We start from the raw sequence: 26,297 nt of genomic DNA on the forward strand, positions 1-26,297 counted from the left end.
TGTATATGATTCATTTCCCCCTATTCCTTGCAATTCCATGTGCCTGTCTAAAACCTCGTAAACATCACTACTGTATCTGCTTCTTCCACCATCCCTGGCATTTGCTCCAGGCCGCCACCACTCTGTGTAAACCAATTTGGCCCACAGATTAAACTTCCCTCCTCTCCCCTTATAGTCTAATGTTAAGGTGTAGACATTTCCACCCTGGGAAAAAAGTATTGACTACTCAATCAACGCCACTCATAATTTGATACCAAGTCTCTGCTCAACCTCCAACATTGCAGAGAATAGTCTCCATGTCTGTCAGCTTTTTGTAGCTGAAACCCTCTAATCCAGGCAGCATTCTGATAAATCTCTGCACCATCACCAAAGCTCCATATCTTTCTTGTAATAGGGTAAGCAGAACCATATAATGCTCCCAAATTCGACCTGAGAGCTGCATTATGACTTCCTGACTCTTATATTTCATGCCCCTAGCAATGAAGGCAAGCATACCATATGCTGTCTTTACCACCCTATCTACTTGTGCTGCCACCATCAGTGAGTTATGAACTTGGATTCCAAGATCCTTCTGCACATCAATGTTGTTGAGGGTCTTGCCATTAACTGTATACTTTGCCCTGACATTCAACCTTCCATAGTGCAACCTTAAGAGTTAAACTTTATCTGCCATTTCTCTACCCATTTCTGCAGCTGATCCATATCCCGCAATATCTTCTGACAGTTTTCCTCGTTGTCTGCAATTCCTTCGACTTTGATGTAATGAGCAAATTTGCTCACCAACCCATCTACATTTTTGTCCCGATATATTTCATAAACAGCAGAGGTCCTAGCACAGATCCCTGTGGAACTCCACTGGTCACAGACCTCCAGCCTGACTGAATTTATACCAATAAGTCATCAAGAATGAATGTGCACCTTAGTCTTCTGTATCAGCCTGCCATGAGGGACCTTATCAATTGTCTCAGGAAAATCCACGTATGCACCATCCACAGCCCTACCTTCATCAAAAAATTATTGAGTGCAGGAAATCCTCAAGGGCGAAGGTGAACAGCTGGAAGTGGTCGTGCATGTTGGCACAAACGATGTTGGAAAGAAGGGGATGAATATTCTGCAGCGTGAATTTAGAGATCTCGGAAAAATGCTGAAAAGCAGGACCTCCAGGGTGGTTATCTCCGGTTTGCTTCCAGTTCCTCGTGCTGGTGAGAGCAGGAACAGGGAGATACGGAATCTGAATGTGTGGCTGAGGAGCTGGTGCAGGGAGCAGGGATTTAGATTCTTAGATCACTGGGATCTGTTTTGGGGTAAGGGGGAATTGTGCAAAAGGGACGGATTGCACCTTAACAGGTGGGGGACCAGCATTCTGGCAGGCAGATTTGCCACTGCTACACGGGTGGGTTTAAACTAAATAGGGGGGGTGTGTCAAATGGGATAGTCAAGGATGGAGTTAAAGGGAAAGAGAGTAAAAGGAAAGTTAATGACCCCAGACTTAACGGGAAAGAAAGCTCACAAAGGGATAGGAGAGTATGGCCAAGTGTAATAGGGATCGATGTGAAGGGTGAGATGAGTAAGGAATTAAAAATATTGTATATGAATGCGCGAAGTATAAGAAGTAAAGTAGATGAGCTTGAGGCTCAGTTAGAGGTTGGTAGATATGACATTGTGGGGATTACAGAGTCGTGGCTGCAGGAGGATCGGGCCTGGGAACTTAATATTCAGGGTTACACATCCCATAGAAAGGACAGGCAGGTGGGCAGAGGCAGTGGGGTAGCTCTGCTGGTGAGGGATGAAATTCAGTCCCTTGCAAGGGAAGACATAGGGACTGACTGTCACTGTGAGTCACTGTGGATTGAGTTGAGGAATTGTAAAGGCAAGAAGACACTAATTGGTGTTATCTACAGACCCCCAAATAGTAGCCCGGATGTAGGGTGTAAGATGCAGCAGGAGTTAAAACTGGCATGTAACAAAGCTAATGCCACTGTGGTGATGGGCGATTTCAATATGCAGGTCGACCTGGAAAATCAGGTTGGTTCTGGACCTCAAGAAAGAGAGTTTGTAGAGTGCTTCTGAGATTGATTCTCAGAGCAGCTTGTAATGGAGCCTACCAGAGAAAAGGCAATTCTGGATTTAGTGTTGTCCAATGAACCAGATTTGATAAAGAGAACTCGAGGTAAAGGAACCGCTTGGAGGTAGTGATCATAATATGATTAGTTTCAATCTGTAATTTGAGAAGGAGAAGGTTAAATCGGAAGTGTCAGTGTTGCAGTTGAACAAAGGGGACTATGAAGGCATGAGAGAGGAGCTGGCCAAGGTAGACTGGAAAGGGATCCTAGCAGGAATGACGGTGGAACTGCAATGGCAGGAATTTCGGCATAATCCAGAAAACGCAGGATCATTTCATTCCAAAAAGGAGGAGGCAACTGTGGCTAACAAGGGAAGTTAGGGATGGAATAAAACTAACAGAAAAGATGTATAACAGCAAAGAGTAGCAGGAAGCCAGAGGATTGGGAAACTTTCATAAGACAACAGAAGGTAACAAAACGGGCAATAAGGGCTGAAAAGATGAAGTACGAGGAGAAGCTGGCCAAGAATATAAAGAAGGACAGTAAAAGCTTCTTTAAATATGTTAAGAGAAAAGGAGTAGTAAAGGCAAATGTGGGTCCCTTGAAGGTAGACACGGGTGAAATTATTATGGGTAACAAGGAAATGGCAGAAGAGTTGAGCAGGTACTTCGGATAAGGAAGACACAAACAATCTCCCAGATGTACTAGAGGACAGAGGATCTAGGGGGGTAGAGGAACTGAAAGAAATTTTCATTAGGCGAGAAATAGTATTGGGTAGACTAATGGGACTGAAGGATGATAAATCCACTGGACCTGATGGTCCTCAGGGAGGTGGCTCTAGAAATAGTGGACACATTGGTGATCATTTTCCAATGTTCAATAGATTCGGGATCAGTTCCTGTGGATTGGAGGATAGCTAATGTTATCCCACTTTTCAAGAAAGGAGCGAGAGAGAAAACGGGGAATTACAGACCAGTTAGCCTGACTTCGGTGGTGGGAAAGATGCTGGAGTCAATTATTAAAGAGGTAATAACGGTGCATTTGGATAGCAGTAAAAGGATAAGTCCAAGTCAGCATGGATGTATGAAAGGGAAATCATGCTTGACTAATCTTCTGGAATTTTTTGAGAACATGACAAGTAAAATGGATGAAGGGGAGCCAGTGGATGTAGTGTATCTAGACTTTCAGAAAGCCTTTGATAAGGTCCCACATGGGAGATTGGTGACTAAACTTAGAGCACATGGTATTGGGGGTAGGGTGTTGACATGGATAGAAAATTGGTTGACAGACAGAAAGCAAAGAGTAGGAGTAAACGGGTCCTTTTCAGAATGGCAGGCAGTGGCGAGTGGAGTGCCGCAAGGCTCGGTGTTGGGGCCGCAACTGTTTTCCCATATATATTAATGATTTGGAGGAGGGAATTAGAAGCAACACTAGCACGTTTGCGGATGACACAAAGCTGTGTGGCAGTATACACTGCGAAGAGGATGTTAGGAGGTTGCAGGATGACCTGGACAGGTTGAGTGAGTGGGCAGATGCGTGGCAGATGCAGTATAATATAGATAAATGTGAGGTTATCCACTTTGGGGGCAGAGGCAGATTATTACCTCTATAGAGTTAGGTTAAGGGGGAGGTGCAGTGAGACCTGGGTGTCCTTGTACACCAGTCACTGAAAGTTGGCGTGCAGGTACAGCAGGCAGTGAAAAAAGCTTTTGGAATGTTGGCCTTCATAACCGGAGGATTTCAGTATAGGAGTGAAGAGGTTCTTCTGCAGTTGTATAGGGTCCTGGTAAGACCACATCTGGAGTATTGTGTACAATTTTGGTCTCCTAATTTGAGAAAGGACATCCTTGTAATTGAGGCAGTGCAGCGTAGGTTCACGAGATTGATCCCTGGGATGGCGGGACTGACATATGAGGAAAGATTGAAAAGACTAGGCTTATATTCACTAGAGTTTAGAAGGATGAGAGGGGATCTTATATAAACATATAAAATTATAAAAGGACTGGACAAGCTAGATGTAGTAAAAATGTTCCCAATGTTGGGCGAGTCCAGAACCAAGGGCCACAGTCTTGGAATAAAGGGGAGGCCATTTAAAACTGAGGAGAGAAAAAACTTTTTCACCCAGAGGGTTATGAATTTGTGGAATTCTCTGCCACAGAGGGCAGTGGAAGCCAAATCACTGGATGGATTTAAGAGAGAGTTAGATAGAGCTCTTGGGGCTAGTGGAATCAAGGGATATGGGGAGAAGGCAGGCACGGGGTATTGATTGGGGACGATCAGCCATGATCACAATGAATGGCGGTGCTGGCTCGAAGGGCCAAATGGCCTCCTTAGAAACATAATTTTCTATGTTTCTGTGAGTTATAGAGACATAGAGTCATTCAGCATGGAAACAGGCTCTTAGCCTAACCTACCCACGCCGAACAACATGCCCCAAGTACACTAGTCCCACCTGCCTGCGTTTGGCCCATATCCTTCTAGAGATATCCTATCCATGTACCTGTCTAAATAATTCTTAAATGTGATAGTACCTGCCTCAACTACCACCTCTGGCAGCTCATTCCATACACCTACCACCCTTAGTGTAAAAAGGTATCCGCTCAGGTTCCTATTAAACCTTTCTCCCCTTCACCTTAAACCGATGTCCTCTGGTTCTCGATTCCCCTACTCTGGGTAAAAGACTCGATCTATTCCTTTCATTCCCTTTCTTAAACAACTCAATTAGATCACCTTTTGATCAGCTAACCTTTAAATGACCCACATTTATCTATGGACTTACCCAATAACAACTGCTCCCGATCCACCCTCCCTGGCTTCTGCCGTGTGACATTGTAATCTTCCTTGTCCCACTGCCATTGTAATCTTCCTTGTCCCACTGACATTGTAATCTTCCTTGCCCAGTGACATTGTAATCTTCCTTGTCCCACTGACATTGTAATCTTCCTTGCCCACTGACATTGTAATCTCCTTGCCCCACTGACATTGTAATCTTCCTTGCCCCAGTGACATTGTAATCTTCCTTGCCCCAGTGACATTGTAATCTTCCTTGCCCCACTGACATTGTAATCTTCCTTGCCCCACTGACATTGTAATCTTCCTTGCCCCACTGACATTGTAATCTTCCTTGTCCCACTGACATTGTAATCTTCCTTGCCCCACTGACATTGTAATCTTCCTTGCCCCAGTGACATTGTAATCTTCCTTGCCCCAGTGACATTGTAATCTTCCTTGCCCCACTGACATTGTAATCTTCTTGCCCAGTGACATTGTAATCTTCCTTGCCCCACTGACATTGTAATCTTCCTTGTCCCACTGACATTGTAATCTTCCTTGTCCCAACATCCCTGTTCAAAACAATCTTAAAACTTATAGATTGTGATCACTGTCTCCAAAATGCTCTTCCACTGTAATACCATTCACCCGGCCAGGCTCGTTTCCCAATACAAGATCCAGTATGGTCCCACTTCAACTCGGATTATCCACTTCGACTCGAACTATCAAGAAACCGTTTTGGACATACCTAACCATTTCTGCTGCATCTAATCCTCTTGCTCTGAGTAAGTACCAGTCCCAGTCAATACTGAGGAAGTTGTCACCCACTACATCATTACATCCTTCTGTAATCTCTTTGATTCGACTAGTGGCCCTCTACTGGCTATTGGGTGGCTTATACTATAATCCCATTGGAGTGATTACTCCTTTCGTATTTTTGAGCTCAGCCCATAATGTCTCGGTAGACAGACCCTGCGGTTTGTCCTCTTTGAGTACTGCCATCACATTCTCCCTGCTCGTATTTGGCCCAATTTCCTCTAAACCTTTGCCATCCAAGTGTCTTTAAATGTTGTGGCTGTATCAGCCTTTGGCAGTTCGTTCCACATGCCCACTACTCTCTGTGTGAAAGAACTTGCCCCTCAGATCCTTTCTAAATCTTTCTCCAGGTAGACACAAAATGCTGGAGTAACTCAGCGGGTCAGGCAGCATCTCAGGAGAGAAGGAATGGGTGACGTTTCGGGTCAAGACCCTTCTTCAGACTGATGTCAGGGGAAGGGGCGGGACAAATATAGGATGCAGTGGGAGACAGGAAGACAGTGGGAGACCATTCTGTGTCTAAAGGAATTCCTTCTCAACTCCTTTCCATAGGAACGTCCTTTTATTCTGAGGCTGTGCCTTCTGGTGCTACACACCCCCACTAGTGGAAATATCCCCTCCACATCCACTCTATCCAGGCCTTTCACTATTCTGTAAGTTTCAGTGATCCATCTTCATCCTTCTAATCTCCAACGAGTACAGCTCATCATACATTAACCCAATCAACCCTGGGATCATTCTGGTAAACATCGCTCCTCGGATACAGGACCCAAAACTGCTCACAATACTCCAAATGCGGTCTGACCTGTGCATTATAAAGCCTCAGCTTTACATCCCGATTTATGTATTCTAGTCCTCTTGAAATAAACATTAGCATTGCATTTGCCCTTCTTACTACCGATTCAACTTGCAAATCAACCTTTTGGGGATTCTGCACCACCACTCCCAAGTCCATTTGCACCTCTGATTTCTGAATCCTCCCCCCTTTATTCATACTACTGAAGTGCATGACCGCACATTGCTATGCGGCACGGTAGCGCAGCGGTAGAGTTGCTGCTTTACAGCGAATGCAGCGCCGGAGACTCAGGTTCGATCCTGACTACGGGTGCTGCACTGTAAGGAGTTTGTACGTTCTCCCCGTGACCTGCGTGGGTTTACTCCGAGATCTTCGGTTTCCTCCCACACTCCAAAGACGTACAGGTATGTAGGTTAATTGGCTGGGTAAATGTAAAAATTGTCCCTAGTGGGTGTAGGATAATGTTAATGTACGGGGATCACTGGGCGGCCCGGACTTGGAGGGCCGAAAAGGCCTGTTTCCGGCTGTATATATATGATGATATGATATGATATGCCGTATTCCATCTGCCACTTCTCAGCCCACTCTTTGAACCTGTGCAAGTCCTTCTGCAGACTCCCTGCTTCCTCTATACTATCTGCCCCATCCACCTATCTTTGTATCATCCGCAAACTTGGCCACAAAGCCATCAATTCCATCATTCAAAGCATTGATATACAATGTGGAGTAGGAGCCCCAACACTGACCCCTGCAGAACACCACTGGTCACTGGTAGCCAACCAGATGAAGCCCCCTTTTTCCTACTCTTTGCCTTCTGCTATTCAGCATCCTGCGATCCATGCCACTATCTTCCCTCTAATACCTTGGCCTCTCAAATTTTAGCATCCTCACATGTGGCACTTTGTTAAAGGCCTTCTGAAAATCCAGATAAACCACATCCACAACATCCATAGGATATTTTGTCTATCCCACTATTTATTTACTTCCTCAAGAATTCCAACAGATTTGTGAGGCGATTACTCCTCTTCACAAAACCATGCTGACTTCTGCCTATTTTATCATGTGTTTCTAAGTACTCAGAAACTTGACCCTTAATAATGGACTCAAAAATGTTACTCAAGTTACCCCTCCATTTGACCTCTTACACCGCAGGGCAAAAATTACCATCTGATCCAATCACTCCTTATAATATGTGGAGTTTTGTGTGTAGTTCTAGTCACTCCATTACAGGAAATTGTGGCTTTGGAGAGGGTGCAGAGATTTACCAGAATGCTGCCTGGATTAGAGGGTTTCAAATACAGTTGGATAGACTTGGATTGTTTTGTCTGGAATGTCAGAGGGTGAGGGGAGTCTTGATAGAAGTATTTAAAATGATGAGAGTCATAGAAAGGTAACTAGTATCCCCAGGGTGGAAATGTTCAACATTAGAGGACATAGCTGCAATGTAAGAGGAGGAAGTTTAGTGGAGATGTGCGGGCAGGTTTTATGCAGAGAGTGGTTGGGGCCTGGAGTGCTTTGCCAGGGATAGTAGTGGAGGCAGATATAATAGTCGTTTTCAAGAGGCTTTTAGATCGGCACATGGAAGTGTAGGGAATAGAGGGATATGGATCATGTACAGGCAGATGAGATCAATTTAATTTGGCATCATGTTCGCAACAAACTTTGTAGTGTCTATGTTTTATGTGTTAAATTTTCTCATCTTAAAACTGTCCACTTTTAAAATTTCCCTATCCTGGGTAAAAGACAGTGCATTCACCCTATCTAATCCCGTTGTGATTTTATTCACCTCTATCAGACTACCCCTCAGCCTCCTGCACTGCAGGGAATATAGTTTGAGCTTGCACAAGCAATCCCTGGAGCTCAGGTCCTCAAGTTCTGGCAATATCCACGTAAATTAACTGCAACATAAAGTCTTAACGTAATGTCTAAACCATAAGCCTTCTTTTCAACCCTACCTACCTGTCACACAATTTTCAGGAAAGTATGTACTTGCACTCCTAGATCGCGCTGGTCTACAACACTCCCCAGAGACCCTACCATTCCCTACGAAGGTCCTGCCTGGTTTGACTTCCCAAAATGCATCACCGCACTTGTCAGCATGAAACTCCATGAGCCATTCCTGAGCCCAGGCCCAGGTCATCCAAGATCCTGCCATCATTTTTGCAATTTGCAATTTTCTAATCATGCCTTGTACATTCTCATCCAAATCATTGATATAAACCATAAACACCAATGCGCCCAACATGATCCCTGATGCATACCACTAGTTACAGTAGGAAAAACAACCTTCTACCACCACCCTCTGCTTCCTTCCATGAAGCCAATTATACATGGAACAGTACAGCAATGTCCATGCCAAACTTGATGCCAAGACCATCACATATCTACTTACACATAACCATAGCCCTGCATTCCCTGCACATCCATTTGCCAATTCAAAAATTTCCCAAATGCCACTAACGTATCTGCTTCAACCACCACCCCTGGGGTAGCACAGTGGCACAGCGGTAGAGTTGCTGCCTTACCGTGCCAGAGACCCGGGTTTGATTTTGACTATGGGGGCTGTCTGTACAGAGTTTGTACATTCTCCCCATGACCTGCGTGGGTTTTCTCTGGGATCTCCAGTTTCCTCCAACTCACCAAAGACATATACGTTTGCAGGTTAATTGGCTTGGTAAAGTTGTAAATTGTCCCTAGTGTGTGTAGGGGTGTTAGTGGGCGTGGAAAGTATGGTCAGCACGGACTCGATTGGCCAAAGGGCCTGTTTCCACGCTGTACCTCAACTAACCTAAATCTAAACTAGATTGAACAAGAATTAGGTACAGCAAGTTTCACAGCACTACAATTTTAGCAATAAGAAGAATGTCATTAAGCTGAAAAGGGTGTACAAAAATTTCACAACAATGTTACCAGGACTGGAGGGCTTGAGAACATAGAACAGTACAGCACAAGAAAGGACATTATGATAGAAGACAAACAGCAGTGGACCCAGCACTGATCCTTGCAGAACACCACTGGTCCAGTCCTCCAAGTTAAACAACAACCCTCCATGACCAGCCTCTGACTCCTCCACTGAGCCAATTTTATATCCACAGCTCACGATTTCTATGAACCAAAAATAATTTATTCAATTATTTACAATAAAATGTACCATACTAAATGATCCCAAAAAATAACCCCACCACCATAGTACAAGTAAAACAATTATTCTTAAATTCCTATTTCCCCATCCCTGATAAGGAGGCATTGTTAAGGAGACCACTGTGAGAGGGGCATTGAGGAAGCTCGGCACTGTGGGAGGGGTTGTGAGAGAGTGACACAGTGTGGAAGAAGCAGTGAGGATGAAGAACTGCGTTATGAGGGGCGGAGAGGTAGCAGTGTGCCGCACAAAGGGCGGTGAGGGAGAGCCGCGCTGTGGGAGGGAACGCCATGCTTTGGGAGGGAACGCCGCGCTGTGGGAGGGAGCGCCGCGCTGTGGGAGGGAGCGCCGCGCTGTGGGAGGGAGCGCCGCGCTGTGGGAGGGAGAGCCGCGCTGTGGGAGGGAGCGCCGCGCTGTGGGAGGGAGCGCCGCGCTGTGGGAGGGAGCGCCGCGCTGTGGGAGGGAACGCCATGCTTTGGGAGGGAACGCCGCGCTGTGGGAGGGAACGCCGCGCTGTGGGAGGGAGCGCCGCGCTGTGGGAGGGAACGCCATGCTGTGGGAGGGAACGCCATGCTTTGGGAGGGAACGCCATGCTTTGGGAGGGGCGGTGAGGGAGCACTAGACTGTGGGGGTGTAATGCTACATGATGCGGTGTTTGGAAGTTCAAAAGAGAAGGCCTGATGCCACCTGCAATTAATGTTTTCCACACATCTTTAAATTGTTTGGATGAATTAATTTATTCTCTACGGGTTGTTGTTGTGCTGTCAAGCTCAATTGATCTCACTCAACTTGTTCACGGCAGCTTGCTTCTCTGTGCTTCTCCATCTCTCTCACTCACTCTTTCACCTTTCTAGGTTCTTGCCCCTGCTTCTCATCTGCTCGTCTTCTGTGTCTTATTTTTTCTCTGTGAGTGCCTCTATAACTGTCATCTCTGTCTTGGTCTTACCTGTCCTCTCTCTTTTTCCTGCCTCACTTCTCTCTTTCTATTTCTCCTGTTCCTGTTTCTCTCTTTCTTTTTCATTTTCTCCCCCCAAGATAATTTGCTTTCCGTGTCTCCGTCTCTCTCCCTGCACTCCTATCTTGCACTCCTATCTTGCACTCCTATGTTGCACTCCTATGTTGCACTCCTATGTTGCACTCCTATCTTGCACTCCTATGTTGCACTCCTATGTTGCACTCCCTTGCCAATCTGCCTGTTTCTTGCTTTTCTTTTATCTCTGCCCTTTGCTTCCACTCTCTTTGCTCACATTCATCTCCATTTCCCGGTCTGACCCTCCCACTCTCTTCCCACCTCTCCCTGTCCCGCTCTCTTCCTCCATCTCGCTCTCTCGCAACCCCCCTCTTTTTCTATCTCCACTCCTTGTCGTTCTCTTTTGTCATACTTCCACTTGCTCTCTCTCTGTCTATCTCTCCTCTCTTGGTGACCATGCAAGGGCAGGGATTTTAAGAGAGAGAGCTTTGATTCCGCCCGGCTGGTCTCACAAGGCTTTTCAGTCTCCCTGCAGGCTTGTGCTGCCACACTCACTGCTTTGCAGCTTGGATTGGCTTTCTTCTGCATCGTACGCCAGTCCCCACTGCCCCCAAGCAGTTTTCTTCCTATTTTTAAACTCTATCAGTCCAAGAGTATGCGGCAAGGAAGATGAATTAATTGAGCACAGTGTCTTCACTGAGATTTCACAAAGCTAGTCTCCGCCAGACAAGCTGGCTGGAACACAAGGATGAAATCTGCACGCCCTCCCTTTCCCTCACTCTCATTTCCATTCTCTCATCTTCTTTATCACTAGACACACTTCTCTCATCTTCTCCAAACCCTGTCTCTTTGATTCCCCCTCTGATCTCCCAGTCTCTCTGATCTCTCTCTATTACCCTCCCTTTCTCTCTCCCTGATCCCCCATTCTAATTCCCCCACTAAACCTCCCACCCTCTAATCCCCCCACACTTGACCCCCCCACTCTAATCCCCCACTCTCTAATCCCCCCACTCTCTCCCCCCATTCTAATCCACCCTCACTCTCATCCCACCACTCTACCCCCCCACTCTCACCCCCCCAATCTCACCCCCCACTCTCTAACCCCCCCACTCTAATCCCCCACTCTAGCTTCACCTCTCTAATCCCCTCACTCTCTAACTCCCCCACTCTCTAATCCCCCGCTCTGATTCTCTCTCTCTCTCTCTCTCTCTCTCTCTCTCTCTCTCTCTCTCTCTCTCTGTCTCTGTCTCTCTGTCTCTCTCTCTCTCTCTCTCTCTCTCTCTCTCTCTCTCTCTCTCTCTCTCTCTCTCTCTCTCTCTCTCTCTCTCTCTCTCTCTCTCTCTCTCTCTCTCTCTCTCTCTTTTTTCTTTCTTCCTGATATTTCTTTGTGGAACCCAACAAATTCCTCCCATTTCCTCTCTCTTACACAAAATGACAGCCCGGGTCTTGGCATAAACACCAGAACTTAACAAACAACAGGAAGAGGCACAACCAATTATGCCATGGCCCCTTATCCAGGAATAAATAGTCTAGCAGTTCAGAAAGGTTTAGCATAGAGAAGATTAGCGTGAAAAGGAAAAGTATATCAAGGAGGGATAAGAAATGTAGAAAATGGTCAAAATGAAGCATTGCCTGATGCAGTAGTGCATCCAGTCGTTCAGCTAGCTTACAGTTGTAGCCAGAATGGTTTGTGTCTGATCCCATGCTGTGTGCATGTTTAGATGATTTCACTTGATCATGGAGCATTGATTCAATAGGCATACGAGGAACTTTCGACTTTACTTCGATTTTACATTCAATTTAAAATAAGTGCTGGAATTCAGTGCCTCATCGGTCAGGTTACTGAATGCGGAAGTTGGGACAAAAGGACAAAAAAGTAATGGAGTAACTCAGTGGGTCGGGCAACATCTCTGCAGAACATGGAGAGGTGACATTTCGGGTAGGGACACTTCTTCAGAATGATCATGGTGGTGGGGTGTGAAAGATGGAGGAGAAGATGGGCAACAAAGCACGGTGAGTGTTAGGTGGATCTAGTGAGCGGGGGCTTTGACAGGCAGCTGATTGGACAAACCTCCAGGGTCTGATCATATATATCCAAGGACATTTCCCCGGTAAATTTCCCTGGTGTGGGACGAATAAAGGAATATATTATTATTGCAGGAAACTAGAGAGGAAATTGTGGGAGCCTGGTTCAAATTTACGAGTCGTCTTTAAATACAGGAGAGGTGCCAGAAAACTGGAAGGCAGCCTCTTTTCAAGAAGGACTGCAGGGGAAACGCTGAGAACTACAGGCCGAGGTATCATAAAATGCTGGAGTAACTCAGCGGGTCAGGCAGCATCTAGGAGAGAGGGAATGGGTGACGTTTCGGGTCGAGACCCTTCTTCAGACTGATGTCAGGGGGAGGGACAAAGAAAGGATATAGGTGGAGACAGGAAGACAATGAGAGAACTGGGAAGGGGGAGGGGAAGAGAGGGACAGAGGAACTATCTAAAGTTGGAGAAGTCAATGTTCATACCACTGGGCTGTAAGCTGCCCAGGCGAAATATGAGGTGCTATTCCTCCAATTTCCGGTGGGTTTCACTATGGCACTGGGGGAGGCCCATGACAGAAAGGTCAAACTGGGAGTGGGAGGGGGAGTTGAAGTTGAAGTGCTCAGCCACCGGGAGATCAGGTTGGTTAAGGCTGATTGAGCGAAGGTGTTGAGCGAAATGATCTCCGAGCCTGCATTTGGTCTCGCCGATGTAGAGAAGTTGACGTTTTGTGCCCTGCGTTGAGAACTACAGGCTGGTGAGCTTAACATCTGTAGTTGGAAAGTTACTAGAGAGTATTCTGAGAGATAGGTTACACAGGCATTTGATGGGCAAGGGCTGATTAGAGATAGTCAGCATGGTTTTGTACATGGGACATCGAGTTTCACAAATCTGATTGATTTTTTTGAAGACGTGACCAAAAAGACCGATGAGGGCAGAGCTGTAGATGTTGATTTCAGTAAGGCATTCAACAAGGTTCTGCATGGTAAGCTGCTCTGAAAGGTTAGATCACAAGGGATCCAAGGAGAGATAGCTGAATGGACAACAAATTGGCTCCATGGAAGGAAGCAGAGGGTGACGGTGGAAGGTTGCTTCTCGGACTGGAGGCCTGTGACAAGTGGTGTGCCTCAGGGCTCAGTGCTGGGCCCGTTACTGTTTGTCAACTACATCAATGATTTGGATGAGAACATATAGTTAGCACGTTTGCTGATGATACAAAAGTGAGTAGTTTTGCAGATAGTGAATATGGTTGTGAAAGATTCCAGCCGGATCTGGATTGATTGGCCAGGTGGGCTGAGGAATGGTTGATGAAGTTAAATACAGAGAAGTGCGAGGTGTTGCACTTTGGGAAGTCCAACAAGGGCAGGACTTACACAGTAAATGCTAGGCCTCTGGGTAGAGTTGTAGAGCAGAGGGATCTAGGAGTGCAGGTGCATAGGTCATTGAAGGTTGTGTTGCGGGTAGATACAGTAAGGTGGTCAAAAAGGCTTTTGGCACATTGGCCTTCATCAGTCAGTATTGAGTTGGGAGGTCATGTTGCAGTTGTATAAGAAGTTGGTGAGAACGCATTTAGGATATTGTGTTCAGTTCTGGGCACCATGTTATAGGAAAGATATTATCAAGCTTGAAAGGGTTCAGAAAAGATTTATGAGGATGTTGCCAGGACTAGAGGGTGTGAGCTATGGGGAGAGGTTGAGTAGGCTGGGTCTCTATTCCATGGAGCGCAGGAGGATGATCTTATAGAGGTATACAAAATCATGAGAGGAATAGATTCGGTAGATGCACAGAGTCTCTTGCCCAGAGCAGAGGAATCGAGGACCAGAGGACATACAGTGCATTCAGAAAGTATTCAGACCCCTTCACTTTTTCCATATTTTGCTATGTTACAGCCTTATTTTAAAATGGATTACATTCATTTTTTTTATCATCAATCTGCGCACAATACCCCATAATAAAAAAGTGAAAACAGGTGTTTAGAAATGATTGCAAAGTAATTAAAAAGAAAAAACTAAAATATCACATTTACATGAGTATTCAGACCCTTTGCTATGACACTCAAAATTGAGCTTATGTTCATCCTGTTTCCATTGATTATCCTTGAGATGTTTCTACAACTTGATTGGAGTCCAACAGTGGTAAATTAAATTGATTGGACATGATTTGGAAAGGCATACACCTGTCTATATAAGGTCCCACAGTTGACAGTGCATGTCAGAGAAAAACCAAGCCATGAAGATGAAGGAATTTTCCATAGACCTACGAGACACGATTGTGTCGAGACACAGATCTGGGGAAGGGTATAAAACAATTTCTCCAGCATTGCAGGTCCCGAAGAGCACAGTGGCCTCCGTCATTCTTAAATGGAAGAACTTTGGAACCACCAGGACTCTTCATAGAGCTGGCCGCCCGGCCAAACTGAGCAATCGGGGGAGAAGGGCTTGGTCAGGGAGGTGACCAAGAACCCAATGATCACTCTGACAGAGCTCCAGAGTTCCTCTGTGAAGATGGGAGAACCTTCCAGAGGGACAACCATATCTGCAGCACTCTACCAATCAGGCCTTTATGGTAGTATAAGAAAATAACTGCAGATGCTGGTACAAATCGATTTATTCACAAAATGCTGGAGTAACTCAGCAGGTCAGGCAGCATCTCGGGAGAGAAGGAATGGGTGACGTTTCGGGTCGAGACCCTTCTTCAGACTGATGTCGGGGGTGGGACAAAGGAAGGATATAGGTGGAGACAGGAAGATAGAGGGAGATCTGGGAAGGAGGAGGGGAAGGGAGGGACAGAGGAGCTATCTGAAGTTGGAGAAGTCAACGTTCATACCACCGGGCCGCAAACTGCCCAGGCGAAATATGAGGTGCTGCTCCTCCAATTTCCGGCGGGCCTCACTATGGCACTGGAGGAGGCCCATGACAGAGAGGTCAGACTGGGAATGGGAGGGGGAGTTGAAGTGCTGGGCCACCGGGAGATCAGTGGCGTTAATGCGGACCGAGCGCAGGTGTTCAGCGAAGCGATCGCCGAGCCTGCGCTTGGTTTCGCCGATATAGATGAGTTGACATCTAGAGCAGCGGATGCAATAGATGAGGTTGGAGGAGGTGCAGGTGAACCTCTGTCTCACCTGGAAAGAATGTTTGGGTCCTTTGATGGAGTTGAGGGGGGAGGTAAAGGGACAGGTGTTGCATCTCGTGCGGTTGCAAGGGAAAGTGCCCGGGGTTAGGGTGGTTTGGGTAGGAAGGGACGAGTGGACCAGGGAGTTGCGGAGGGAACGGTCTCTGCGGAATGCAGAGAGGGGAGGGGATGGGAAGATATGGCCAGTGGTGGGGTCCTGTTGTAGGTGACGGAAATGTTGGTGGATGATATGTTGGATCCGCTGGCTGGTGGGGTGGAAGGTGAGAACGAGGGGGATCCTGTCCTTGTTGCGAGTGGGGGGATGGGGAGCAAGAGCGGAGCTGCGGGATGTAGAAGAGACCCTAGTGAGAGCCTCATCTATAATGGAGGAGGGGAAGCCCCGTTTTCTGAAAAACGAGGACATCTCGGAAGCCCTAGTCTGAAACACCTCATCCCGGGCACAGATGCGGCGTAGACGGAGGAATTGGGAGTAGGGGATAGACTTTTTGCAGGGGACCGGGTGGGAAGAAGTGTAGTCCAGATAGCTGTGCGAGTCGGTGGGCTTGTAATAAATGTCCGTCACTAATTTTTCTCCTGTGATGGAGATGGTGAGGTCCAGAAACGGGAGGGAGATGTCAGAGATAGTCCAGGTATATTTAAGGGCAGGATGGAAATTGGAGGTGAAGTGTATAAAGTCAGTGAGTTCTGCATGGGTGCAAGAGGTAGCACCAATGCAGTCGTCGATGTAGCGGAGGTAGAGTTCGGGGATGGGGCCAGTGTACGTCTGGAACAGGGATTGTTCGACGTACCCGACAAAGAGGCAGGCGTAGCTAGGGCCCATGCGAGTGCCCATAGCTACGCCTCTGGTTTGGAGGAAGTGGGAGGAGTCAAAGGAGAAGTTGTTGAGGGTAAGAACCAGCTCTGCTAGGCGGAGGAGAGTGTTGGTCGATGGGGATTGGCTGGTTCTACGGTCGAGGAAGAAACGGAGGGCTTCGAGACCATCCTTGTGGGGGATGGAAGTGTAGAGTGACTGGACATCCATGGTGAAAATGAGGGAGTGGGGGCCTGGGAACCGGAAGTTATCCAGGAGATGGAGAGCGTGTGAGGTGTCTTGGACGTAGGTGGGGAGGGATTTGACCAGGGGGGATAGGATGGAGTCGAGGTAGGTAGAGATAAGTTCGGTGGGGCATGAGCAGGCAGAGACAATGGGTCTGCCGGGACAATTGTGTTTGTGGATTTGGCCTTTATGGTAGAGTGGACAGATGGAAGCCACTACTCAGTAAAAGGCACATGACAGCCCGCTTGGAGTTTGCCAAAAGGCACCTAAAGGACTCTCAGACCATGAGAAACAAGATTATCCGGTCAGACTCTTTGGGCTGAATGCCAAGCGGCACCGCTCATCACCTGGCCAGTACCATGCCTATGGTGAAGCATGGTAGTGGCAGCATCATGCTGTGGGGATGTTTTTCAGCAGCAGGAACTGGGAGATTAGTCAGGGTCGAAGGAAAGATGAACGGAGCAAAGTGCAGAGAGATCCTTGATGAAAACCTGCTCCAGAGCTTTCGGGACCTCAGACTGGGGCAGAGGTTCACCTTCCAACAGGACAACGACCCTAAGCACACAGCCAAGACAACGAAGGAGTGGCTTTGTAACAAGTCTCTGAATGTCCTTGTGTGGCCCAGCCAGAGCCCGATCGAACATCTCTAGAGGGACCTGAAATTAGCTGTGCATCAACGCTCCCCATCCAACCTGACAGAGTTTGAGAGGATCTGCAGAGAAGAATGGGAGAAATTACCCAAATACCAAGCTTGTAGCGTCATACCCAAGAAGACTTGAGACTGTAATCACTGTCAAAGGTGCCTCAACAAAGTACTGAGTAAAGGGTCTGAATACTTATGTAAATGTGATATTTCAGTTATTTCTTTTTAATTACTTTGCAAAAATTTCTAAACACCTGTTTTCATTTTTTTATTATGGGGTATTGTGTGTAGATTGATGATAAAAAAAAGAATTTAATCCATTTTAAAATAAGGCTGTAACATAGCAAAATGTGGAAAAAGTGAAGGGGGTCTGAATATTTTCTGAATGCACTGTAGGTTCAAGATGGAAAAGATTTAATAGGAATCTGAGGGGTAACTTTTTCACACAAAGGGTGGTGGCGTACGGAACAAGTTGCCAGAGGAGGTAGTTGAGGCTGGGACTATCCCATTGTTTAAGAAACAGTTGGACAGGTACATGGATAGGACAGGTTTGGAGGGATATGGACCAAGCGCAGACAAGTGGGACTAGTGTAGCGACATGTTGGCCGGTATGGGCAAGTTGGGCCGAAGGGCCTGTTTCCACACTGTATCACTCTATGACTGTGACTCTATGAACAAGGACACCCAGATCTCTTTGTACTTCCCCATTTCCTAATTTGGCACCATTCCGATAATAATTTGCCTTCCTGTTCTTACCACCAAAGTGGATAACCTCACTTTTATCCACATTAAACTGCATCTGCCATGCATCCACCCACTCACACAACCTGTCCAAGTCACCCTGCAACCTCATAGCATCTTCCTCACAGTTCACACTACTACCCAGCTTTGTATCATCAGCAAATTTGCTAATGGTACTTTTAATCCCTTCATCCAAGTCATTAATGTATATTGTAAATAGCTGCGGTCCCAGCACCGAGCCTTGCGGTACCCCACTAGTCACTGCCTGCCATTTGATAAGGTTCCGCATGGTACGCTGCTGTGGAAGGGTTGGATGGAAAATTGGCTTCATGGAAGGAAGTAGAGGGTGCTGGCGATGGGTTGTTTTCAAAACTGGAGGCCAGTGACTCAGGGGTCAGTGTGAGCCCCTTTGGTGTTTATGGTTTATATCAATGATTTGGATGTGACCAAGGCACGAATAGTAAAACCCCTGTCCCACTTAGGTAATTTGTTTAGGCAAAGTACGTTCTCCCCGTGACCTGCGTGGGTTTTCTCTGAGATCTTTGGTTTCCTCCCACAAACTCCGTACAGACAGTACCCATAGTTGGGATCGAGTCCAGGTCTCTGGCACTGCATTCGCTTTAACGCAGCAACTCTACTGCTGCTCCATCATGCCGCCCAAAGACATTTGGATAGGTACATGGAAGTTTACAGTGGTCTGAGCTGCAACACTGGCAGCTGCAACACTGGCAGCTGCAACACTGGCAGCTGCAACACTGGCAGCTGCAACACTGGCAGCTGCAACACTGGCAGCTGCAACACTGGCAGCTGCAACACTGGCAGCTGCAACACGGGCAGCTGCAACACGGGCAGTTGCAACACGGGCAGCTGCAACACTGGCAGCTGCAACACTGGCAGCTGCAACACTGGCAGCTGCAACACTGGCAGCTGCAACACTGGCAGCTGCAACACTGGCAGCTGCAACACTGGCAGCTGCAACACTGACAGCTGCAACACTGGCAGCTGCAACACTGGCAGCTGCAACACTGACAGCTGCAACACTGACAGCTGCAACACTGGCAGCTGCAACACTGGCAGCTGCAACACTGGCAGCTGCAACCAATGTAGATGGGGCACCTTGGTTGGCATCAGTAAGTTGGGCCGAACGGTCTGTTTCCAAGCTTTTTGACTCTAGGAAGGAATATAGATTAAAAAGGGGGACGGAAGGGAGAAATGGGTGCGAGTCCAAATAAGACGTAGGGAAGAGGTGGGGGAGGGGGGGAAGAGGGAACGGGGGGAGTTGTTTGTAGGTTGGTTATCTAAAATTGGAAAATTCAATGCCCATACTGTTAGATTTTATAAGTTACCCAGGCAGAACATGGGATGCTGTTCCTCCATTTTGCCTGTGGCCTCACTCTGGCAATGGACAGAAAGGCCAGGGTAGGAATGGGAAGGTGAGTTAAAATGGTTAGCAACCAGGAGATCCAGCTGGCCTTGGTGGGTCAACTTTCACTTTCTTGTCACTTAGACAATTTTCTATCCACATTGCTGGAGCTTCCACCAAGATGACCGACTAATCCTGTGGATAATGGACTTTCTCACGAACAGGTCACAGAGTGCTGGTCAATAACACCTTCTCCAGCCTCCTTCACACATCAACTGGCTGTGTCCTCTCACCCCTGCTCTTCATTCTGTACACTGATGACTGCATGTCCACCCGGCCAAACTGTCATTTGGTCAAGTATGCTGATGACACAGTTCTCCTATCTCTGCTCTCAGACCCCTCACAGCATCACAGCTCAGCTCTTCATGAGTTTGTGGAGTGGTGCAACAACTCCTGTCTTGAACGAAATGCAAACAAGACCAAGGAGATGGTAGTGACCTTCTCCAACAAGCAGAGAACCCCTGTCCCACTGCTCACCCTGCTAATCCCCCCCCCCCCCAATAGTTTTTGTACTACTCTACGTGCCTTTGTAAATTGCCCCTCAGGGACAAATAAAGTATTTTTGAACTTGAACTTGAACTCCCTTCATTACAAAACCTTCATGGAAGGTTAGATTGCATGAGGTCTAGGAGAGCTAGAAAATCCAATACATCATTGTAGGAAGTAGAGGAAGACAGAAGAACAGATATGTAAACAGATTACTGAAAGAAGCAAACGCGATCAGCTTGTCGCAGTGGGTGACTTTAATTTTCCCATATTGACTTGGCTTCCTTAGTGCGAAAGGCTTAGATGGGCACAATTTGTTTGGTATACCCGAGGGTTTCTTAAAACAGTGTGTGAATAGTCCAACTCCAGGCGGGCTGTACTGGACCTTGTATTGGGAAACCAAGGCACAGTGAACATGTTCCTGTCTACAGTCAAGCCATCCACAGCAGCCCCCAGCCCTACCCAGATGGGTTGCTGGAACAATGTGCGGACAGTATTCAGCAGCTGGATCGTCACTGATCTGCTGGGAAGCTCTGGCAGAGGCAGAGATCTTGCCTTACATCCCAGGTTACCACAGTGACAGCTGTGCAGCCAACACATTGACAGGGTGTGTCCTCACCGAGGGAGAAGAGAGGGGTGAAGGAGGAGAGAGTGAGCGGGAGAGCAGGTGGGTGAGCTGGGGATGTGGGTGAGAGGGAATAGAAGAAAAGAGAGGGAGGGGTGAAGGAGCAGGTGGAAAGAGATGGGGAGAAATAGAAGAGGAGCGAGAGGGGGAGAAAAAAATTCACTTATATCAAGAAGGCTGAATACAAAAGTACGAGATGTAATGCTGAGGCTCTGTGAGGCACTGGTCAGGCCGCATGTGGAGTACTATGAGCACATTTTTGCCCCATATCTGAGGATGTGCTGGCTCTGGAGAGGGTCCAGAGGAAATTTACAAGAATGATTCCAGGAATGAGTGGGTTAGCATATGTTGAGCGCTGGACAGCATGAAGGATCAGGGGGGACCTCATTGAAACATACAGAATAATGAAAGGCATAGAGTGGATGTGGAATGTTTCCACTGATGGGAGAGTCTAGGACCAGAGGTCATAACCTCAGAATTGAAGGGCACTATTTAGAAAGGAGGTGAGGAGGAATATTTTTAGTCAGAGGGTAGTTAATCTGTGGAACTCATTGCCACAGAGGGCTGTGGAGGCCAAGTCAGTAAATATTTTTAAGGCAGAGATAGACAAATTCTTGATTAGAGCGGGTGTCACGGGTTATGGGGAGAAGGCAGGAAAATTGCATTAGGAGGCAGAGATTAGCCATGATTGAATGGCGGAGTAGACTCGACGGGCCGAATGTCCTAATTCAGCTCCTATAACTTGTGAAGGTGAAAAAGGAGGAAGAAGGAGAGGAGAGGGGGAGAGAGAAGGGTAGAGAGGGGGAGTGAATGGGGGGAGAGAGGGAAGGAGAAGAGAGAGGTGAAGAAAGGTGGGAGAGGAGTGAGAGGGGAAGAGGGTGGAGAGGGAGATGGGAAAAGAGGGTGAGACAAGATGATCTAAGGGGCATTTTCTTTACTTAGCGAGTGGGGAGGACCTGGAACGCGGCAGAGAGTGTGACGCAAACAGTTACCAACAGCATTCAAGAAGTGTTGGGATCAGCACTTGAATCAGACAGACATAGAAGGCTGTGGGCCGTGCTGGATTAATACATAGGCCAGCATAAATGTGGTGGGGCAAATGGTGTGTCTCTGTGCTGTATGACTATAAATCCACGCTGACTATTCAATCCAACCATACTTTCGTCGGAGTTCCACTATTATATTCTGTGGATATTTTCCCAGCAACAGGTCAGCTGTTCCCTGATTTCCCTCTTTTATTAAAAGGAGATGTCATATTTGCTGCTCTCCAATCTGCAGGAACAGCACCTGGATCCATCCAACCTTGGCAGATGATGGAGAGGAAATAGCCATTCACAACTTCTGCCAGCTCTCACAGCAACCCCATTAATCCCTTTCCCCTGTTGAATTCCCAGAGACCTGCCCATCTGCTCCTCTGCTTCCCAGCCTTGGAATGTGGGAGGAAACCAGAGCACTTGGAGGAAACCCATGCAGTCTTGGGAGAACATGCAAACTGTAGACGGACAATGGCCAAGATCAGAATTACACCTGCTATCCATCCCTGTGAAGAAGTTGTCCTCCCTGCTTTGCCTCTCCTCACCGGCAGCTGTAATGCCAGATCCTGCAAGCTTTTCACCGTACCATGGTACACCTGGCAAGAAACTAGAAATATGACATCTCCTTGGGGAGTGGGGAGCGTGAGGTTTCCAGGGCATAGATGAGTTGTGGAGGAGAGAAAGGTTCAGAGCTTTGGAGAGGCAGAGGCAGAGTCACCATCATTTACTCTGACCTCACTGTGTGCTGCCTTGGCCTCTGAGAAAGGCAGTTCCCAGTAAACATTTTCTTCATTCCTCTGGGCTGACTCATCTTCCCACTCATTCCACCACATCAGTCTCTGCCTTCTTCGCCAAGACCAAGGCAGATCCCATTCAAGGCAGGGAGAACATAACAGAAACTGTGGAGGCCATTCATTCACTACCACTTTCCGTCTCTCCATTCCCTCCACATCCCAAACCCCAGCAATCTGATAAGGAGGGAGGGCACGTCCAGCCTGTGGCACAGAAACAGCAGGAGACCATTCAGATTCTCTCTAGCCTGTTACATGCAGATCGCATGAGGCCATTCGGCTATTCAACAAGAAAAGGAAAGCAGTCATTCCCATCCCTGGCCTTCAACACATGAACAGGAGGAAGCCCCTCATCCCCCTCTGGCCTGATGCACAGAGGAAGGAGGAGGCCATTCAGCCCTGTTCTCCAGAAATAGGCCATTCGGACTGCTCTACCATATCCCCCAGATCCTTCACAGTCAACAGAAATCTACTAACTTTAAGTGACTTGGCCCTCAATCCCGTGTGAAAGAGAGCTCAAAATCATGAGTAGGAAGATGCTTCCCCTATCCAACCGACCAGACTGGCCTCAGACCTTAAAATGTGCAATGAAGATCATCCTCAACCTTCACCTGGGCAAGTTTGGTCAACAACTTCACAGAAGCATGGAAAGCCTACAAAGTTGGAGGCCATTTGGCCCATCCCATCCGTGCTAGTTGCTCTGGGCCCACCTCACACTGGCTCATATATTGTGGCTCCTCAGCAGCCCCTCTGTTCTGTTTAACTGCAGAGAGCTCCTTGTGTTCTCCCCTCAGACAAGGTCTCAGAACCCCCCTCCTCTGGGGAACCCCTTTTCCTTCTCCCTCTCTAATCCTTGCCCCAGTTCCTGTAAATCTGCCCCTGCTCCCTCACCCTTTGCTCAGGGAGATCACTCCTTGCCATGGCTCTGCAGACTGCTCCCCAATGTACCCCCTTCAATCATCCTCTACTACTCTACTCTCCTCTACTCCGCAAAAACATTCCCAGCCGCTCCAATCTTCCTCACCGTGACAATATTCCAGGCCCAGCAACCCCCCACCTCGAATCCAGACTAAAACCCTCGAATCCAGACAGAATTTGGGTAAATCTGCTCTGCCCCCAATGCTTCAACATCGTTCATGTAATGTGGTGAACGGAACTCCACCCAATACACCAAATTCGGCCTTACTATAGTCCTATAGAGCTGCACCATCACTAACTGACTCTTATACTTAAAGCCCTTAACAATCAGGACAGGCATACCATATGCCTATCTATTCCGGGAGCAATGAACTTGGGCCCCAACATCCCGCTTAACATCAATACTGTGAAGGGCCTTAACTGTATCCCTTACATTCAACCTGCAGAAGCACAACACCTTGTACTTGCTTGGGTTCAACTCCTCCTGTCATTTGCCCACCCATATTTCCTCACTGCCTGTCATCAGCAAACTTACTCACCGACCCATCTACATTCATGTAAAGGTCAGTTAGATCTATCACAAACAGCAGATGTCCCAGCACAGATCCCTGCGAAACTCCAATGGTCACCGACCTCCACCCAGAATATCTTCCTTCCACCACAGCCCTCTGTCTTCTATGAATAAGCTAGGTCTGAATCCAAAAACCAAATCATTGTGAACCCCATACATCTTAATCTCCTGGTTCTTTGTCAAGGCCCCCACAATCTCCTCTCTTGCTTCCCTCAATAATCAGGGATAGATCCCATCATGCGCACTTTAATCTCCAATGCTGCAGCATATCTGGAATAGTTTATTTTAGAGACACAGTGTGGAAACAGGCCCCTTGGCTCACCATAGCCGCGCTGACCTATGATCACCCATACATTAGTTCTATCCGACACACTAGGGACAATTTAAAGACCAATTAGCTTAGAAACGGGCATGTTCCTGGAATCTGGAAGGAAACCAAAGCACCTGGAGAAAACCCCCTTGATCACATAAAGAACCTACTAACTGCATACGGACAGCACCTGTAGTCAGGATCAAACCCAGATCTCTGGCGCTGTAAGACAGAAACTCTACCGCTGTGCCAATGTGCTACCCCCGTATTCTCCACACTAATTTCACTGCCCTCCAGTCCTTCCCCTTGGTGAATATAGATGCAAAGTACTCGTTTAGTACCACACCTACATCCTCTGACTCCAAGCATAGATTCCCTCCTTTATCCTTGAGCAGTTCTTCCTTCTCCCTGGTCACCATCTGGTTTTTAACACATGTATAAAAAGCCTTGGGCCTTTCCTTAATCCAACACGCCAATTACATTTAATGGCCCTTTCTAATCACCTGTTTGAGTTCTTTCCTACTCTCTTTGGAGTTGTGATCAGTCTCCAAAATGCTCTTCCACCGTTACACCTGGCCAGGCTCATTTCCCAATACCAGGTCCAATATCAGGCTGTTTAAAGAAACCTTAATAGATACACCAAAGAAATTCTGCCCTGTCATATGCTCTTGCCCCGAGTAAGCTCCAGTCAACATTGGGGAAAGTTAAAGTCACCCACTCCAACAACCCTGTGGTTCTTGCATCCTTCTGCAATCTGTCTACAAATGTGATCCTCTATCTCCCGCTGGCCTATATAATCTCATTGGGGTAATTGCTCTTTAAATTTTAAACAACACATGCCTTAGTAGCCGTACCCTCCTGTATGCCCTCTCCAAGTACAATGTGACATTCTCCATGATTAGTAAAGCAACTCCTCCACCCCTTGTACCCACTTTCTATCACATCTATGCCCTCTAGTTCTTAATTCCCCTTCCCAAGGTAAACGAGTCTGTCCATTCACCTCACGATTTGACATACCTCCATAATATCAGTTTTGGTCACCCTGCTAGAGGAAAGATATCACTCAGCTGGAGAGAATGCGGAGAGATTCACAAGGACCTGAGGCCTGAGCTATACTGAGAGACTGGGCAAGCTAGGATGTTTTACATAGCGCCACAGTGGTACAGGTGCTGCTTCACAGTGCCGGAGATCCGGTTTCAAACCTGACCTCGGATTTGTCTGTGTGTAGTTTGCATGTTCCCCTGCAACAGTGTGGGTTTTCTCCAGGTTTTCCGGTTTCCTCCTACATCCGGAAAATGTGTGGTTTTGCAGGTTAATTGGCCCCTGTAAACTTCCCCCTTTAGAGGGATTGGATGCGAAAGTGGGATAACAGAATTAGTGGGAATGGGTGATTGATGGATCGCCCTGTCAATATAAGCTAAATAAACATGAAGAGACTCAGGGTTGAGCAAGACCTGTGTATAATCCTGGAGACAGAGGTGAGAGTTGGGAGAAAAGGGCACGGTTCCAAATCCATAGACACAGAGGACAGCAGGACCAGTTGGGAAAGGGGTGGGGGAAAGTTGGTGGAGGGGGTGGAGTGGGGGTGGGATAGGGTGGAGGGGCATAGAGAGGTGGTGGAGGAGGATGTGAACAGCAGCAGCAGCGAGATAGGGCTGAGTCTCGTCATCTTTGATTCGGCCCTAACCCCAAAGTCTATCCCCCCCAGTGCCATTTCACGAAGGTCCCATAGAGGCCTCCTGAAGCAATCCCAGGAATGAGGGGCTTCAGTTCTGGGATGGAAGAGGAAGACCCGGGATGGTTCTCCCGCTGAGGGGACAGGCGGAGAGAGGGAAGCAGAGGGTAGAGCGAATGTTCCATCAGTGAACGTTGTGAGAGATGGGATGGAGATGACGGTATTGTACGGGGGGAGGGGGGGGGGGGGGGGAGGGGAGAGTGCGAGCGGTCTGGAGCCACAGCCAAAAGGTCCAAGTCGGGCCACCGGGATGGACTGGATTGGG

General features: G+C 47.5%; 1 protein-coding gene across 1 annotated transcript in view; it reads right to left on the reverse strand.

Moving 5' to 3' along the window:
• The window catches only part of LOC144605527 (kin of IRRE-like protein 1), a 133,698-nt gene that overhangs the window by 97,976 nt on the left and 9,425 nt on the right, over window positions 1-26,297 (reverse strand). The window lies entirely within an intron of this gene.

This window comes from Rhinoraja longicauda, chromosome 24 (genome assembly GCF_053455715.1).
Source record: "Rhinoraja longicauda isolate Sanriku21f chromosome 24, sRhiLon1.1, whole genome shotgun sequence".
Lineage (NCBI taxonomy): Eukaryota > Metazoa > Chordata > Chondrichthyes > Rajiformes > Arhynchobatidae > Rhinoraja > Rhinoraja longicauda.